Source organism: Indicator indicator, chromosome 32 (assembly GCF_027791375.1).
Source record: "Indicator indicator isolate 239-I01 chromosome 32, UM_Iind_1.1, whole genome shotgun sequence".
Classification (NCBI taxonomy): Eukaryota; Metazoa; Chordata; class Aves; order Piciformes; family Indicatoridae; genus Indicator; species Indicator indicator.
In genome coordinates, this window is record NC_072041.1 from 5,588,638 (window position 1) to 5,604,679 (window position 16,042).

Below are 16,042 nucleotides of genomic sequence, written 5' to 3' on the forward strand. Positions count from 1 at the left end.
GGCCCTCTCTGCAACAGAGAATTGAGAGCAGAAGTTTCCCCTCACCCTGTCTAGCCTTCCACTCTTTCCCAGTCTGTTCTGATGGAGCAAGACCTACTACTGAGCAAACAGGAGAGAATCTGGAAGGTTAGGCAGATGAGTTCCTGCAGTAAGTCCAGAAGATCTCAGAGATGACTTGTTAAGCACTGTGACTCTTTGTAATCCTGATTCTCTCCTTTTCTCCCTCCTTCTAAATTTCTCCCTGGATGTGTGAGTGGATGAACTTCTTCCAAGTCTTGTGGTGCTCATGCTGTCTACTGTAAGGGAACCACTCAAAATACTCCTGGACAAGCTGTCTTTAAAAGGCTTATGGACTGCCCTTAAACAATACAGTTTAGCCTGTTTCCAGGAAGCATCTGGGAGTTCCTGAGGGCTGGTTTGGATAGTGAACTGGGATTTTATGACCATAACTCCCTATGCTAGCTGTGGTGGTTTGCACAAAGCTGGGGCTGGTATAAAACTGGGCCAGGGAGCTGCTTGTGCTCCCAGTATCTAGTCTTGGGCTTTATTCACTGATGCTTTTATGCAAGTTGAATGTCCTTCAGGTTACTTAAAATGGCTGTTGAATGTAGATCATAGATACTCTGTGCCTTGAAATGTCCTTTTGCCTTCAGCTGCCTATGTTAACAGAATTTGACATGTTCCATTTTTCTAAGAAAACTATAAAATGAATACAGTTTTTCTGTGTTGGAAAGTTACACTGCTCATCTATGTCTTGATTAAAAATTTAGGTATTCCTTAGGGGTTGCGACTGTAGCCAGACAGCCTGGGAGAGTTGTTATGGGGGAAGGTCTACATGGCTTCAATGGATTTTAGTCTGAGCTTTACTGGGATAAGTAGAGGGTATTGCTTGTAAGTATGTGGGTGGGAGGGTGGTCTAGTAAAAAGATGGGTTTATTTATACAGCAGTGGTGGGCTCTGTGGGGTGTGACAAGCTATACACTGGAGTCTGTGCACAAAAAAAATGTGCCCTGCTGTGGCTTTCAGGTAAAATCTTAAGAAAAACCAAAATCAAGATTGTTTTTCAAGAAAAAGAGTATGTTAGCTTTGGCAGAATAAAAAAATAATAGTGCTAGGAAAAAAATCTGTGTTTTTCTGAAGCAGGTTCATTTTCATCTGTCACTCTGCAATTGCAGTGCTCTTGACGAGACCTGCTGCTGCATTGATTCTTTCATGACCAAGAGTCCTGTTAACTTTGGTCTAACCTCTAGTAGAGAGCTATGCTATTTGTATTTTTAAAATGAAGCAATTTTCTCCCAAGTTTGATCACCTTAAACATAAGCAAATGCTTCCTCCACTGTACTCAGAAGCACTACAGTGACCTGCTGCACTACCTGGACCATCATCATTTACACTTAAACCAAACACATGGTAAACATCATATAAGTGCAGTAATCTGTTTTATTCTCCTCATGAGTGTTGTGCATTTGTTTTGCAGCCTGCTATACAACAAAGCATAGGAATAGGAGGCATTCTACTGTTGTGGCAGATGGGGAAGAAAGGGTCCAGAAATTTCTGGAGCCTGTGAAGTTGCAGAGTAGGCTTTTACATTCAGTTAAGGTTTGTTTTTTTTTTTTTGCAGCCCTTCAGAAATGTTCAGTGACAGTATGGATCCCTGAATAATGCACTGAAGCACTCAGTGTCTTTTCTTCCCTAGACCTCTGAAGCATAGAACAACTGTTTTAAATGCAGTGCTTTTTGGAATAAAGCAGACTGAGAGGGGATCTTCTAAATGCATATCAGTATCCAAATGGTGGGGAGCAAGAAGATGGGGTCAGACTTTTTTTAGTGGTGCCCAGTGATAGGACAGGGGGCAACAGGCACTCACTGAAACACAGGAGGAAGAAAAATGTCCTTGCTGTGAGGGTGCTGGAGCCCTGCAACAGGTGCAGTCTCCTTTGAAGAGATTCCAAACCCACCTGGACATTGTTATCCTGGGCAACCTGCTCTGGGTGATCCTGCATTAGGAGTTAGATTTGGACTAGATGATCCCCAGAGATCCCTTCCAACGCCTACCATTCTGTGATATTTGCATAAACAAAGAGTCACATCTAGTGAGGTCTTCCCAGCTATTCTCCAGTGCCAAAGATGCCACAAATCTATTGATAGATGTCCAGCTGTTCTCCTGGTCCTTTTCTCTGGAGAAATCAGTAGATCTAGGAGCTCGGAGAAGCAGAGTGAGGCCAGAGTTACGCTCAAGGACACTGATTTTGGGCAGTAAATCAGAAAGGTAGTGATAACAAGAAGGCCCTTTCCTGGCTTCTGAGGAGGGGGTGTTTGTTTTGGTAGTGCTTACAACAAGCACCAACGCTCTTGGATCGATACCTGGTTCAGCAGGGCCTGTGGGAATTCTGCAGCCCAGCCTTTCTGATCCGGGTAGCCTGACTTCACCACGGGACTACTCGGAGCTTGTCAGTGGGATCTCCTCACCCAGCCGTGCAGCAGGTGCTGTGCTCTGCTCAGGTTGGTTTTCTTTGGTTTTGGTGTTTTGTTTTGTTTTGTTTTGTTTTTTTTAACCTTCAGGGCCTGATCTTCTGGGGCTTTTTGGGCGCTGAGCGCTAAGATTAACCACAGGCCGCCCGCTGCGGGGGGATCTCCCTCAGCGCTACGGTACCTCACGCGCCTGCCGCCTTCCCGCCCAGCCTCGCGCACGCTCCTTGGGGGACTCGGTGCCGCCCAGCGCGCTGAGGAGAGCCGTGGCGCGGGGCAGAAGCAGAACCTGCCCCGAGGGAGAAGGAGAGCCTGCCCCGAGGGAGGTGTGAGCCGGCACCTGCCTCATCTGTGCCGCCCACAGGACTTTAATTAGCCGTGGGGCAGAGCGGCTTTCCTGTGGCCATCTGCAGCCCCGGTGACAGGCGGCGTTGCTAATCGCGGGGGATAAGCTGCTTACGGTGAAGCCAGCTGGAGCGCGCTTGCTGCCGGGTTTTGGGCATTAGCCGGGGACAAAGCTGCAGGTTTGCCCCTGTGCTGCGAGGCGCAGAGAGGCGTGTGTCCCGTCCCTGAGGTCCAGCGGCATGTCCGGCGACAGCTATCAGAGTGAGTAAGTGCCTGTGAGGAGAGATGGAGCCATTGGGGATGCTGAGGGGCCTGGGGTGTGCCAGCTGAGAGCAGGCCTGAAATGGCTCCTCAGAGCTGGAGCTGTGGGTGGTGGCCCTCCCACTCCAGCCACTACATCGCAGGACTCCAACCCATCCTTGGATGGCAGCATGGGAAAGGCTGCTGGAGCAGTGACTGCCCTCTCTGTGGCTCAGGGAAGACCATTTCTGTGTGCCTGTGAGTTTCAGAGTGGCAGTGAGAGGCTCATGCAATGGCAGTGATGGTTCAGTTTGTAAGAATAAGGGAAAATCAAAGTTTCTAAGGCGTGTGAAGCCTGATCTTGGTCCAGTCCCTGGTTCCAACTTGCAACAAGAAATGAACGAGACTTGGTGTGCAGGGGTGGAAAATTGCCATTGTGCAATGCTTAAGTGTTTGATATGGGTCTGCTATTGTTACCATAATGCTGAAATAGCATTTACTTGAAATTCGAGTTTGAGCCACTTTTCAAGAACTGCATTGTTTACTTTTGCTTCTAACAACAGAAAAGGGCTTAATTTTTGCTTGCTTAATTGGATTCATTTCAGGGTTTAATGTCTTAGTGTGTTGCTGCAAAGTGTGTTTAATAGGAATGTGTTAAACGTTTTAGTTGGAAACATAAAAGCTGATAGGAAATCCATTGGTCATGAACTTTGCAAAATGTGCAGCTTGCTTTGAGTCCTTGCTTTTGTCCTTAGAAGTTTTTAAAAACCACTTCATAAAATCTTGTTGCCTTTTGGATAAGATTAACTATCTCTTCCTGATCTCAATGAGACTGAAATTAAAAATGTGTGCTGAGAACCTGGAACCTGGCAGAAAAACTGTAATGGAGAACTAAATATTGCAGGAGTTAGCAAGAAAATAGGTCATCGTTAGGTTCTTGAGCATAGAGTGGTCCAGTCCCAGGTTCCAAGTGTTCATGGAACAAAACATCACTGATGAACACGATGGTTTCATGTCCTTTCACAGTTCAAATCCTTTATAACACCCTTTGGTGATATGTTGCTGGTAGTCTGGGTATTCCTCAGATGCAAGGAGAGCTTCTACAGAGCACAAGTCCAGTGCATTTTGTGGTTGTACTTCAGACACCGTAAAGGCAGCAGCCATGCTTTATTTCAGTCTGTAGTTGCCAGCTTCTGAAAAAAATAGTGGAACCTTTCTGTTCATGGTACGCTTGGTGACATATGGAAGGCAGTAGCAGTTCCCAAAGATAATTGCAAACTGCATGACTAACTCCTGTGGCTTTAGTCATTAGGTTTACTCCCCAGTTTGTGAGGATTACTGACAGAGTTTGCATGTGAGAAGGACAAACAGCCTGTTTGCAAACTGGGATTACTAAGGCTCAGATGCTGACTCTTAGAATGAGTGTAATTTGACAAGCATCTTTCTAGTATTTGAGTATGTTTGCAAAAGCCAGTGGGCATTGATTTCATAGGCTGTGCTGTCTCTTTTCAGATTGAGTAGAGTTTTCTTAAGAAGATAGAGGTGTATGTGTCTTTCACAATACCATTGTCATTTTTTAGAAGGGGGTGGGGAGAAAATGGTTAGAATGACAGAGTGAATGACAACTTGCTTTTAAAATTTGAAGGAATGAAATCATGGGCCCCTCAAATTGCACTTACCTGTTAACCTGTTAGAAAGCTGTGCTCAGCATGAGCATTAGATATGTAACTATCTGACTTTGTGGCTAGACTGCAAATTAGGTCTCCCATCTCTATCTATGCTGTAGTCCTTCCAGGTCAGGTGACTATGTAGAGCCTCTGGATGTGTAAATGTGGTTTCATCCTTTAGTGTGGACAAGAAGAAATTTGCCTGCATATCCTTGAACCTTTGCACGGCTGTAGCATAATACATGAACAAATTTTCACCTGTTAAGCAGCTCAACAGTACCTTAAATTGAAACCCTACTTGTCCTATCAGCCCTGGAGAAAATACAAGTGTGGAGGAGATCTGAGCTGGACTTCCAGTCAGTGAGAGGAGGGGTAAGCATTGTATTCCAGCTCTGGCTTCTGTAAAAACATTTTCTTTTAGACTTGTGCTTGTCTGGTGTCACATAGATGTGGTTATAGGTGAAGCAGTCTGGAAAAGCAGCTAGAGATGACCTTGTCTTGTAAGCAGGGTAATTCAGCCTTTCTATCAACAAGCTGGTTTTGAGGCTGCGGGTGCATACATAATGCTGGAAGTCTTTGTTTGCCAGGTTTTCTGTTGAGAATTGAGTCTGTCTCTTTCAATCCTTCCTGCTCTGCCAGACGTGATTGCTGAGAAACAGGAAGAGAGTAGTGTCCATAATACTTTGAGGACTGAGGCTGGTGAATCAGAGACAGGAGTCATAAGGAAAGTACCCAAAGCCATTGGCAAACTGGGGAAGATGTGGTAAAAAATATATATGCTCTTTTGTTTATGCTACTTCTTATTTTTCTTCAGAGCAAAGAAACATCCAGAAGAATGTAAATGCTGATGTGTATGTGGGCTCTAGAAGTCAAGTAGGCATTTCTCATCGCTTGCTTGAGACTGCAGCATCCAGTGTGACTCCCAGCCAGACAGCAGAACAAGGTTGGCTGTGTACCACACCTCTGTCAGCCGGGAAGAGAGATCTGAGTCTGAGACAGACTAATCTGTCCTGCTCTTCTCAGCCATTCCAGGACACCACCAGTCAGTTCTGCAGTTCCTGCTTGCATCAGGAGAGAATCCCAGCAGAGAATAATCTCTGCTCTACGCTTCAACAGCACAGTTCAAAGTGTGTGGCTCATAAGATTCCTCATCTTACACTGTCAGTAACTCCTGCTGTGAATCTCCCTCAGAGACACTCATGCCTTGAGGCTTATAGTTTCGAGGGGAGTAGGAGTGAGAATATTGACTCTCCTCAACACAACCATTGGAAAGCAAAGGCAGCTGGTAGCTGCTCCATACACACTGCTCGCCATCGCTCTTTAGAAGGCAGGAACAAGAACAGTTACTTTCTGGTGGAGAAACAACAGCATCAGCCTCCTGCTGCTTCTTGTATGGATCCTGTGAACCCTGCACTGGTCAATGCACATTTGTCATTTCATACTGTAGGTCCCCCTCTTAGGCACAAATTAGTGGTGTGTCCCTCTTCAAGGAGCTCGAGTGAAAGTGTGAATGCTTGTCATACTTCAGCCCTGACCTTGGGGGATCTCGATTCATCTAGTCTAGAGTTCCTTCAGACTCTTTTGCAATCCTCACAGATTTCTGCTAGCTTGTACTGTTCAATCCAGAGGCTTAAGCAAGAAACTGCTTTGATGGGGGTATCAGGCTCCCTCCCTCTGGAGCCCAAGTCTTCTATAGTTAGTAGCAGTTTGTGCTTTGCTCCTGATGATTCACCTCCTAGTATTCTGAGCACAAGAGAACAGCTAGCTGGAGTAAAGACCAGTGTTGCTCAGGCAAGATTGAAATGGGGTGTCCCATTTGCTAAGGACTGGAGCCATAATGCAGTGACAAGGGACTTCAGTCGTGCAGAACCTCTCTCTGTCTCTCACAGATATGGATACATTGACTTGAACACATGGAGAACCAAAATTTCAGGTGACATCCAGCCAGAAACCCTCACTTCTGGAGTGGGCTCTGGCAGGCTAGTGCATACGGAAGGAGATTCCTCCTATAATTGCTCCCATTATTTCAGATGCCAGTCCCAGGCAAAAGCAGCTCTGGAAACTGGAAGTCTTTATGTTCACGCAAAAAGTCATTCCCCTAAAAAGGTTCTTAAAGGAGAAGAGACTTCTAATGATGCAGTCCCGTGTGCTGTATCTTGGAAGAAAGACCTTTCAGCCAGTCTGTATCCAGAGGGTCTGCAGGTGTCACTGGAGACAGATTTGGGGGTGGCTCAGATGAATGTTGGTGTAGCCATGTATGGGACTCCAAGGGAAGTGTGTGTGAGAGTCGTTTCTCCTGGAGATAAAGAGTTTAGACCAGTCCAGCAGATTAGTATTAAATCTGTAGAAGTCACCAGCTCTGAACCTCATGTTAAGTCCAGGAAAGAACCAGAACAGATATGTGACTCAGGATCACAAGCAGCCAGGAGAGTGGCTGTGGTGGGCAGCAACCAGTCCAGTCCTTTTAGTGTTCAGATCAAAGAAGGCTTTGGTGAATATTCTGAGATAGATTGTCTGAATGTGAGCATAGAAGGAGGAAGAAACAAATATTCCCACCAAAGGAGGAGAAATTTGGAAGCTGATGCCAGTCTCAAACAGTCTGAAGAAACTTCTAGGGAGAAGAGTGCTGAAGAACCATGGTGTGGTGAAGAAAGGAGCCAGGCACAGGAAACTATGTCCAGAGAGGTGAGGGTGTACTCATGGTGTAGCATCCTTGTTCATGGATATTACTTGTACTTGCACCTGATGCTAGAGGTGGAGAACTGAAGTTCAACAGTGATTTTCTGGCACTGAATGGCCCGATTTTCAGCTGTTATGGTCTTGCTCCATCTTAACATACATGCCTTTGTATCTCACATGTTTCTTCCTAAAGATCAGCTTGTGAACTTGGTTGTTCTTGGGAACATCTGTTTATGTTTTCTGGATCTATGTGCAGAAGCAAAGCATTGAACTGGTTTTCATTCATGTACATAATTAAGATTTTAGTTTTGTTGTGTTTTTTTCATGTCTGAAGTATGTACAGAAAAATGGTGGGGCAGCGTCAAAGGCATCTGACACAGTACACCACCCTGAGGCAGCACTTTTCTGGTCACCATCCAAAATGGCTTGCCATGCTGGGCACAGACAAATTCTTCAGCAGAGCAGAATAGTGTGAATAATCATGTCAGTCACTGTCTTTTGTCTGTTTGCAGGTCTCACAGAACAGCTTCTGGTCATTGAAGGTGAATGAGCAAAGGTAAAAAGACTCAGTGTTTATGTGCAAGTGTGCTGGTAGTTAACAGAAGAGGAGAACTGCTGGAAAGTGGCTAAGGAGCCATGATCCTGGTAATGATGTGATTTAGGGCTAAACCTACATTATTCTGCCATGGTCAGCTCAGGGGTGCAGCTTTTCACAGAGTTGCCATCTAGAATGGAGAGTGCTCTAAAAAAAATAATTTTGCATCTTTTAAGTTCTAGCTTCCAAATTCATCCTTGGTTGGTTCTGGCAATGAAGAAGCCTTGGTAACCACGTGTGCTACTTTTCAGGTCAGCCAGTTCTGGTGTCCTCACTGCTTAGTTAGCAAAGACCAAGAACTGGGCTTATCCATGAGATAGAGTTCAAATTTTTGACCCATGGATAAGACATGTATGAAATTGCTATCAATTCAGCAACTGCGATACCTTAGTTTGGTGTGAGGCTGCAGGTGTGACACTCTTTAGAATGTTCTGAAATACCGCTTTGCAGTTTAATGGCTGAACTCTGTCACCTCAGGCTGTGTTTAACTTCCCTTTCTCTTAACTGGAGCTCACTTTCGGTTTTTCTCTTTAAGTTTCCAGTACTTCCATGACAGACAAATATTAACTAGGTGTTTCCAAGCCTGGAGGGGACACATCCTCTGGAAAAGGGCTGCAGCCAGGCAGCTTTACAGACAGCAGCTGCTTCGGAAGGGCCTTGTTGCTTTGCAGTGGGCTGTGCACCAGAGGAGGATGCAGCTGGAAGCAGCTCAGCAGAGACATACTCTGGCTCTACTTGCTGTCAGCTTCCACAGGGTGAGGATGGGCTGGAGACAGTAGAAGTGGTGTCATGAGTTTTCTGTTGTGCAGTCAGAGAAAGCAGAAATCCCATTTAGAGAGGGAGGAGCAAGGGGCACCCTGTGTGACATTCAGTGGTGTGGACCCTGATGCTGATACTCTTGTCTGTGGTTTCTACTAATTCTGTGGTTTCTCCTTCAGTGGAAGGAAGCTGTGGCAAAACAGAGCAGGAAGCAAGCCCTGAAGCCTGAGCTGTGTTCTTATACCCAAAGTTCATCAGTGGGGTCTTTTGGAGCAGGAAGATTAGCAACTATGACAACCTCAGCTCAGCACCAGCTTACAGAGGGATACTCAAAGGAAGCTGCACAGGCTTGTAGGTAAGCTGAGAGCATTCTCTTTTCGAAAGTTATCTTGGACAAGTGGATGTTTACAAACACAGGATGGGAAACTTATTTCCACATCCTTGGATGTATTGCTGCAGATAAGCACTGCAAGAGTTAGTGACTTAGTTTTAAGAACTAAATGATCCCGTTCCAGAGCTTCTGTGCGCTTTCTGTGCACTTGTGTTTTCAGTCTGATCTGATTGTCTGACAGAAATACTCCTGTACTACTTCTTGAGTTCAGCTACCTGCCTGTGTGACACAAGTGTAAGCGAGATGGGAGTGAAGCAATACTACAGCCTCTAGTGGAACAGTAGAGGTGTCAAAAGAAAAACCTTTTGTTGTGTTGTCTGCTTCTGAAGGCAGAAAACAAGTCCAGACAGAAGGCGAGAGCTACCAAGGGAGAAGGAAGGCTCTGGATTGTATTCTCAGAGTGCCTCTTTGGACAGACATGTTAAAGCATGCTCATGACTCTTTCAGGGTGGAGGGAGGACTGTGGACACAGCTTCATCGTAGGCAGAGAGGTGATGAGTTCTGCTGGAGAGCTGAAGCAGTCAGAGATATAAGACGGCTGGCTGGTGAGCACGTGTTCCATAGCTTTGAAACAGCTTGGAGGTAATCACTGCTCCACAGTGTTTCTTGGTTTGTGTATAGTTGTTGCTTTGACTGGACTATTTCAGAACCTGCATCTGCAAAGAGGTGGGGGTAGTATCTGTGATGGTGGAGGGTGGCCCACGCATCCTGTCATACACCATTTATATACACCTTGTATTAATTCAGCTGCACCAATTGCTGTGGTTCCAGCCATGTGAGCTGGCTCCCTCAGGTGCCTTTTCTCAGACAGCTGGAGTTCAGCCAGGGAATGTTTGCTGTGTGACACTAAGTTGTTTGAAGTTCTTCTAAGTTGTTTTCCTTCCCATCAATCTCTTCTTGCCCTGCAACGCAGCAGCTTTCAGACTGTGGCGCCTGCAGAAGGAGCTGCTGAGCAAAGAGGAAGCCAGGCTTTTGGAAGCCCATGCTCTGCTGAAAAAGAAGCAGCTACGAAACATTTTCTGGAGGTGGCGTTCCAGATGCTTGGAAATGAAACAGGTTTTAGCACTGACAACTCAGATCCAGAGAAACTTGGTCTCCTGGTAAGCTGATGAGTTCTCTTTTTCATGTGAAGTCTGTTCATGTGAAAGTCCAAGGAATGGCAGAGCCAGCCCAGGCAATAGTATGTTGTTCCATCTTACAGCCATCTATTCTTTTGGTTTAGGAGTTAATAAAGATGAAAGTAGGAATACAAACATGAAAAGGAACTGCTGTGGCCAGAGACATTACAACTTGCCCCCTGTGCACTGCCAAAGCTTTGATGTTGTGAAAGACCAAACCCAAGAGCACTCATGTGCTCTACACATGACAGTGGCTCTTTAATGAAATAAATGAACTGAAGCTTAAAAGATGACAGCTTCTATTTGCCTTTCCTGAACTAAATCCAGTCTCAGGAGGGCACGCAAGCTTGTGCATGTCGTTTTCCATGTGGCTTTATTTTTCCTTTGATATTCTCAGGTATTTCAGTGCATGGAAGGAGACTGCTGAGCAGAAGGCACTTTACAGGTGCAAACTGGCCCGTCTCAGAGCAGTATCACTGAGGAAATACTTCCAGCAGTGGGTTCAGATGCTGCAGATCAGAGAAGGAGATAAGCAGGCAGTGGTGAACTTCTTCCTCCTACGATGGAGGGAACATGGTGAGCAGCTTGGGATCTGTGCAGAATCTAAGATATGGAGATGTTCCTTCCTCCTCTTTGCAGTGAAAACCAGCTAGAACAGTATGATAACAGAGGCTCAGATGATACTCAGATTATGAACCAGAGTGAGAAAAGGACTAGTTGTGGATGTGTCAGTGAAACTACAGGGAGATTTGTTGCTGTGCTTCATAAGCCTGGCAGGAAGTCTTAAACCTTGCTGAAAAGAAGCAGTTTGAGGGCTGAGCCAAGTTTCTTAGGAATGCCCTCTGACAAATGTCTCCTGTTACTCTCTGGTTAAGAACCACTTATAAGCTCAGCAGCTGACAAGACTGGGACAAAGAGGCATGAAGATCAGCCCTTGTGGACTGTAGAGAGGCAGTTGCTGGACAAAACAGGCTACTCTCTTGATGACTTCTGTCAAAAGATGAAGCTCCAGAGATCATATCTGCTGTGGAAATCAAGGCTGTGTGAGCATCACAGAGCTGAGTGAGTAAAGCAGAGGCAGTTCCTGGAGCCCTGCCCTCATTAGTAGTGTCCGCTTGACCTTATGGTCCTTCTACCATCTGTTATCATAGAATCATTCAGTCTATTATCCCTTTTCAATCACTTTGCTATCTCAGTATCTTCTGTCTCAGTTCTTTCTCTCAGACTTTGGAGCAGTGTAGACTCAGAAAAGCTCTGAAATTATGGCACCAAAAGTGTCTCATACGGAAGACAACTGAACAAAGCCTCAAGCACAGGAATGCTTATGAGGAACCTCCTGCCATGCTGTTTTCAGAAGACCTCTCAACATCTTCTGGCTTTGACAGCGGTGCTTCAGCTACTCTGACCTCTCGGAACTCATTGGAAAAGGTGAGAAGGTCTTAATACATCCAAACTAATCTGAGGTATTAATGCTTGTTTTTTTTTTCAAAGGGAAGATTTCTGCTTCAGTGTGATGTTGTCATCAGCAAACTGTGCTGTGTAGGGTCCTAGAGTTAAAATGTCATCAGAAGTTGTAAAGTTGCTTCTCTCTGTGCCCTTCTTGGTTCATCACTTGGTGGTATGGGAAAGTGCTGGGCTAGTGAGGTTCTCCTGTGCACTTGCTCCTGTTTGTAGCTGCAAGGTAGAAGGGATGAGGTACAAAGAGCCTTGTCACTGAGAAAGTGCATATGTCCGCTTCCTCTTTTCTCAGTATAGAAATAACTTTCCCAGCACTTACATGTTTGCACTCCAGAGCTGTACTTGCCAGCCTGCAGTTACTTGGGATGCATCCTGGATTTTCATGGGCCCTGGACAAAAAGAGGAATAAATGGCATGGTCAGAACTGTTAGTTGAGTGATTCCAGTGGGAGGACATTGACCTGATGTGATGTTCTTCTCTCCATACCTGCAGGAATGCAGTTCTAGTGACAGCAGCCAGCAGAGCTTTTCCTCCATTCTGACTGCTGAGGATGTCACACCCATACCTTATTACAGCTCTTTCCTGCAACTATACCAATGTGCAGAGTTGCCAGCTGAGCTGGGTGGGGAGCTGTACCTGCAGGCCTTTCCTCCATGGAGTACCAGAGCTGGGTGAGTTTGAAACTAGTTCTGTAGGATACTGGTAGCAGTCGCCCTTTGTCTGGCCCGACTGAATTCTTTCCTTTTGGATAGTCCCTCATGTCACCTCAACCATCTTTCTTGATACTTTATCCTCTTCTTTCCTTTATTTTCACCTGATACTTCTGTCTTGCAGAAGAAATTGGTTTGTGGGAGGTCAGTTGCAGTCTCTGCAACTACAGAGTCCAGACAATAATGGCCAGTCTCTCTCCAGTTACTCTACATGGGAAGAGGTAAGCAATGGCGTGCATGTAACTGTACAAGTGTTCACTGCAGAGCTCCATTTAGCAAAGAGCCATTGGATTTCACTGTCAGCATATGGAAGGTCTTGCTGCTGTTCTCTCTTTGTCTTCTCTCTTCTCTCTCTTTGACAGGTTTGGGAGATTGAGGCATTTCTCTGGGTAACTCTATCATGCCATTTGCCAGCTGATTTGGCAAGTGGCCATGTGTCAAGGATTTACAAGGGATGTTTTAGATCCTTGTGTCTGGCTGTTCATGTGGGGTGTGTGGGTTAGGGAATCACAGAAGCCAGAGTGACAAGGGGAGAGGCCTGAGTTACAGGCCTCTGCTACTACTGTGTTACAGCAGTTCAAGGCCCCCCTTTTGTTTTACTTTTCTGGATTACAGGACTGCAGTTCTGACAAGCAGGTGAAGAGCTGCTGGCACCAAGCAGAGAAATGCTTCTTGCAGAGGTACTTTATTGTCTGGTCAGCTCAAACTCAGCAACTTGTGAAGGCCCAGGAGCACCACAGGCTCATTCAGCTGTCTCGGTAGGCATTGTGCTTTTCAGAAGGTTCCTAAAGCTCTTAGTTTTCAGAGCTCTACGCTTGTTTTTTGCTGTCTTTTTCTCTGTTCCTTGGGTGTTCTGCATCTCGTTTTTGTTTTTTTTCTGCTTTGAAACTGTTATATCTGAACACAGTCATTTCTGGTTTGAAGGGATGCCTCACAAATTAGAGCAGGGCCAGCACTGCTGATAACAAGCCCTGGTAACTTCCTACCCACTGAACTGGCCTTGCTCTCTGGACAACAGGCCTGACACAACCAGGACAGAACAATTTACTCAGCAACTTGCCCTGTCCATGGTTTCCCCTGGCATTTTATGAGGAAAGGATGTTACCAGATTAGCTGTGTTTCCTGAACTCCCTCATGCATACATACATCACTAAAAGTTTCAGTTACAAGTGTGCAAATCTGTGTGAATTGTTCCTTGTGTTGGTCCAATAACTTCTTTCTCAGAGCCTTTCTCAGCTGGCACAACTGGATCATGGAAAATAAGAACCAAAAATCAGCAGCAGCCCTGAAACATCAAGTTCATTGCTGCCAGAAGGCTTTCAGCCTGTGGAAGAAGAGACTGGTCCAGAAAGTGGAAGCTGACCAGGGATTCCGACGTCACATTCACCAGATGACTGCTGATGCTCTGTGGCGTTGGCATTCCTGTTGGCAAAGTGAGTTACCGCATCCTCCAGCAGCACTTGTGTCTGTAGGAGAGGGCTGCAGTGGGAATGGTTGGAGAGGAGAAAGTCCTGCTTCTGGTTGTAATTCATTCATTTCTCTGGAATGACCTAGTCCAGGGGTCAGTAAGTGGCTGTGTCACTGCATTCTTGTGTTTACAAGCAGATTTGCGCTCTGCTGGCTTGTAGTGCTTTATGCTAGGGGAGGTGCTGCCTTGGCAGCTGTGTGGAAAAGGGGTGGATCTTGATTCTCTTGCGCTCCAAAGAAGTGTTCGAGCAACGCATTTTGGCAGCTGGTGAATGAAATGTAGTTGAGGTGCAACATTCAGAGGTTGAACATGTCTCCAGGCTGACCAAGAGTCAGGCTTTGCTTCAGTGGGAGCAGTGTATCTTCTGGGGCTGCTTAACAGTCCTGATCCTGTCCCTGAAAGGATTCTAAGTGCATTAAATACTAACTATTTACACTATGGCAGGGAAGGTCAATACCAAATTTTTGATGGAAAACTGTTTTGCAAATGAGAGGGGAAGTGACCTGTGATCGGGGAAGGGCAGGGAGGAAGAAATGTCAGACTGCCTTGCAGAAAAAAAACCAAAAAACTCCCAAGTCTTTTCAGCTGCTAAAAAGAAGACAGGAAATCTTAAAAAGTTTGGTCCCATTGAGTATTTGTAACAGACTTATTCTCTGCTCTTGTCTGAACTCTGTGGGCTCTTGTGTTCTCTCACAGGGAAGCATGCTGTGAGGGAGCTGCAGGAGCAATGGGCTCAACGCAGTTGCCAGGAGAAGAAGAGGCTGGTCCTGCAGAAGTGGTATTGCCAAACAAGGAAGCAGAAATATGCTGCTTTATTCTGGGAACAACTTCTCCTGCACAGGTTGGTTTCCTGCCCTAAAAGCATTTCTGAAGCAAGCGTTGAGTGAAGAGCAATTTATGTAGCAGAGAATCCAGTGTGTTCAGACCACAGATGTGAGTTTGAACAGCTAACAGGTGTGTAAATGGAGCTTTTGTAGGAGTGCTACCCTGGGGGTGCTCCTGCATTAAGGGGTCTGCTACCCGTAGCCTCATACTCACCATCTTGTTCTTCTCATTCAGAACATCTTTTCTTTCCAGAACTTCTGTTCAGCCTTAGCTCTGCAGTGTGGTATTTGTGAACTAAGCAAGAGAAATGCAAACAAATTTGTGTAGATTAATAAAAGTGAAAGCCCTGTTTCCACTGGAATTCAGTGTTTGCTGAAAGGAATACTGGGTAGAGGTCTAATAGAGATGTGATGTTTGCAAACCTGAGTCACTTAGATTCTGAACACAGTGTGCTGATTTTAATCTAAACTAATGTGAAAAATTGAGTTCAATATATTCCTGCAGAAAAGCAATGTGCAGCAAAGCCTATGAAGGGAGAACCATGGTACTTGATTCGCCACAGTGTTAGTGACACTGCAGGGGAAGCTGTAGTATGTTTTATATTCTTATGTTATAGTGCACATCCTCAAAACATAAAAATTTAATCTGAAGAACAAGGTGTCTTCTGCCAGTCATGAACAACTTTCTTCTCTTAGCTGTTGTACAGCATACTGTGCATTGAAATCTGTTTTGTTTGTGGTTTATGTTGTGTGAGGCTGCTCACATATGTTATGTCAGCCTGAAATGCAACCAGGTGTTTGGCTGCAGTGAACCAGTTTTTTAGGTGGTTCTCTTTGAGATAATTCAGGGTAAGAATGAATGTGTGGTGGCACCCTAGTGGGAAGTGTGTTTCAGAGAAGTCCTTAATGTTGCTTCATCCTGTAGTGTCTCTCCATCATTAATCTTCCTTCTGAGTTCTCCTTTGATGAGACAGTGCTTCTAATTTCTCACCTGGACATGGTACAGGCTGAGCCCTGTCTCTTCTGAGGGGGGCATTTTTCATGCTAGGCTAACCTGCAATGGATTCTCTTGATCTTTAGAGAAGCCTGCCAGGCAGAGGATATTTACACCTCTGCCCTATGGTGCAGTGGAGTGATTTGCATAATGAAAGTCCAAATGGAACAAGGAACCAAAAGGATAAGCCAGGAGTTAAAAGCAGATTGGCATCTGCAGAGGAAGACTGGCCTCCTGTGCATTAGCCTGCAAAATTATTGTGGGTGCAGATTTACAGTGGTGTTAATACTAACTCCTGTAGACATGATTTTTTTTGAGTAAAATG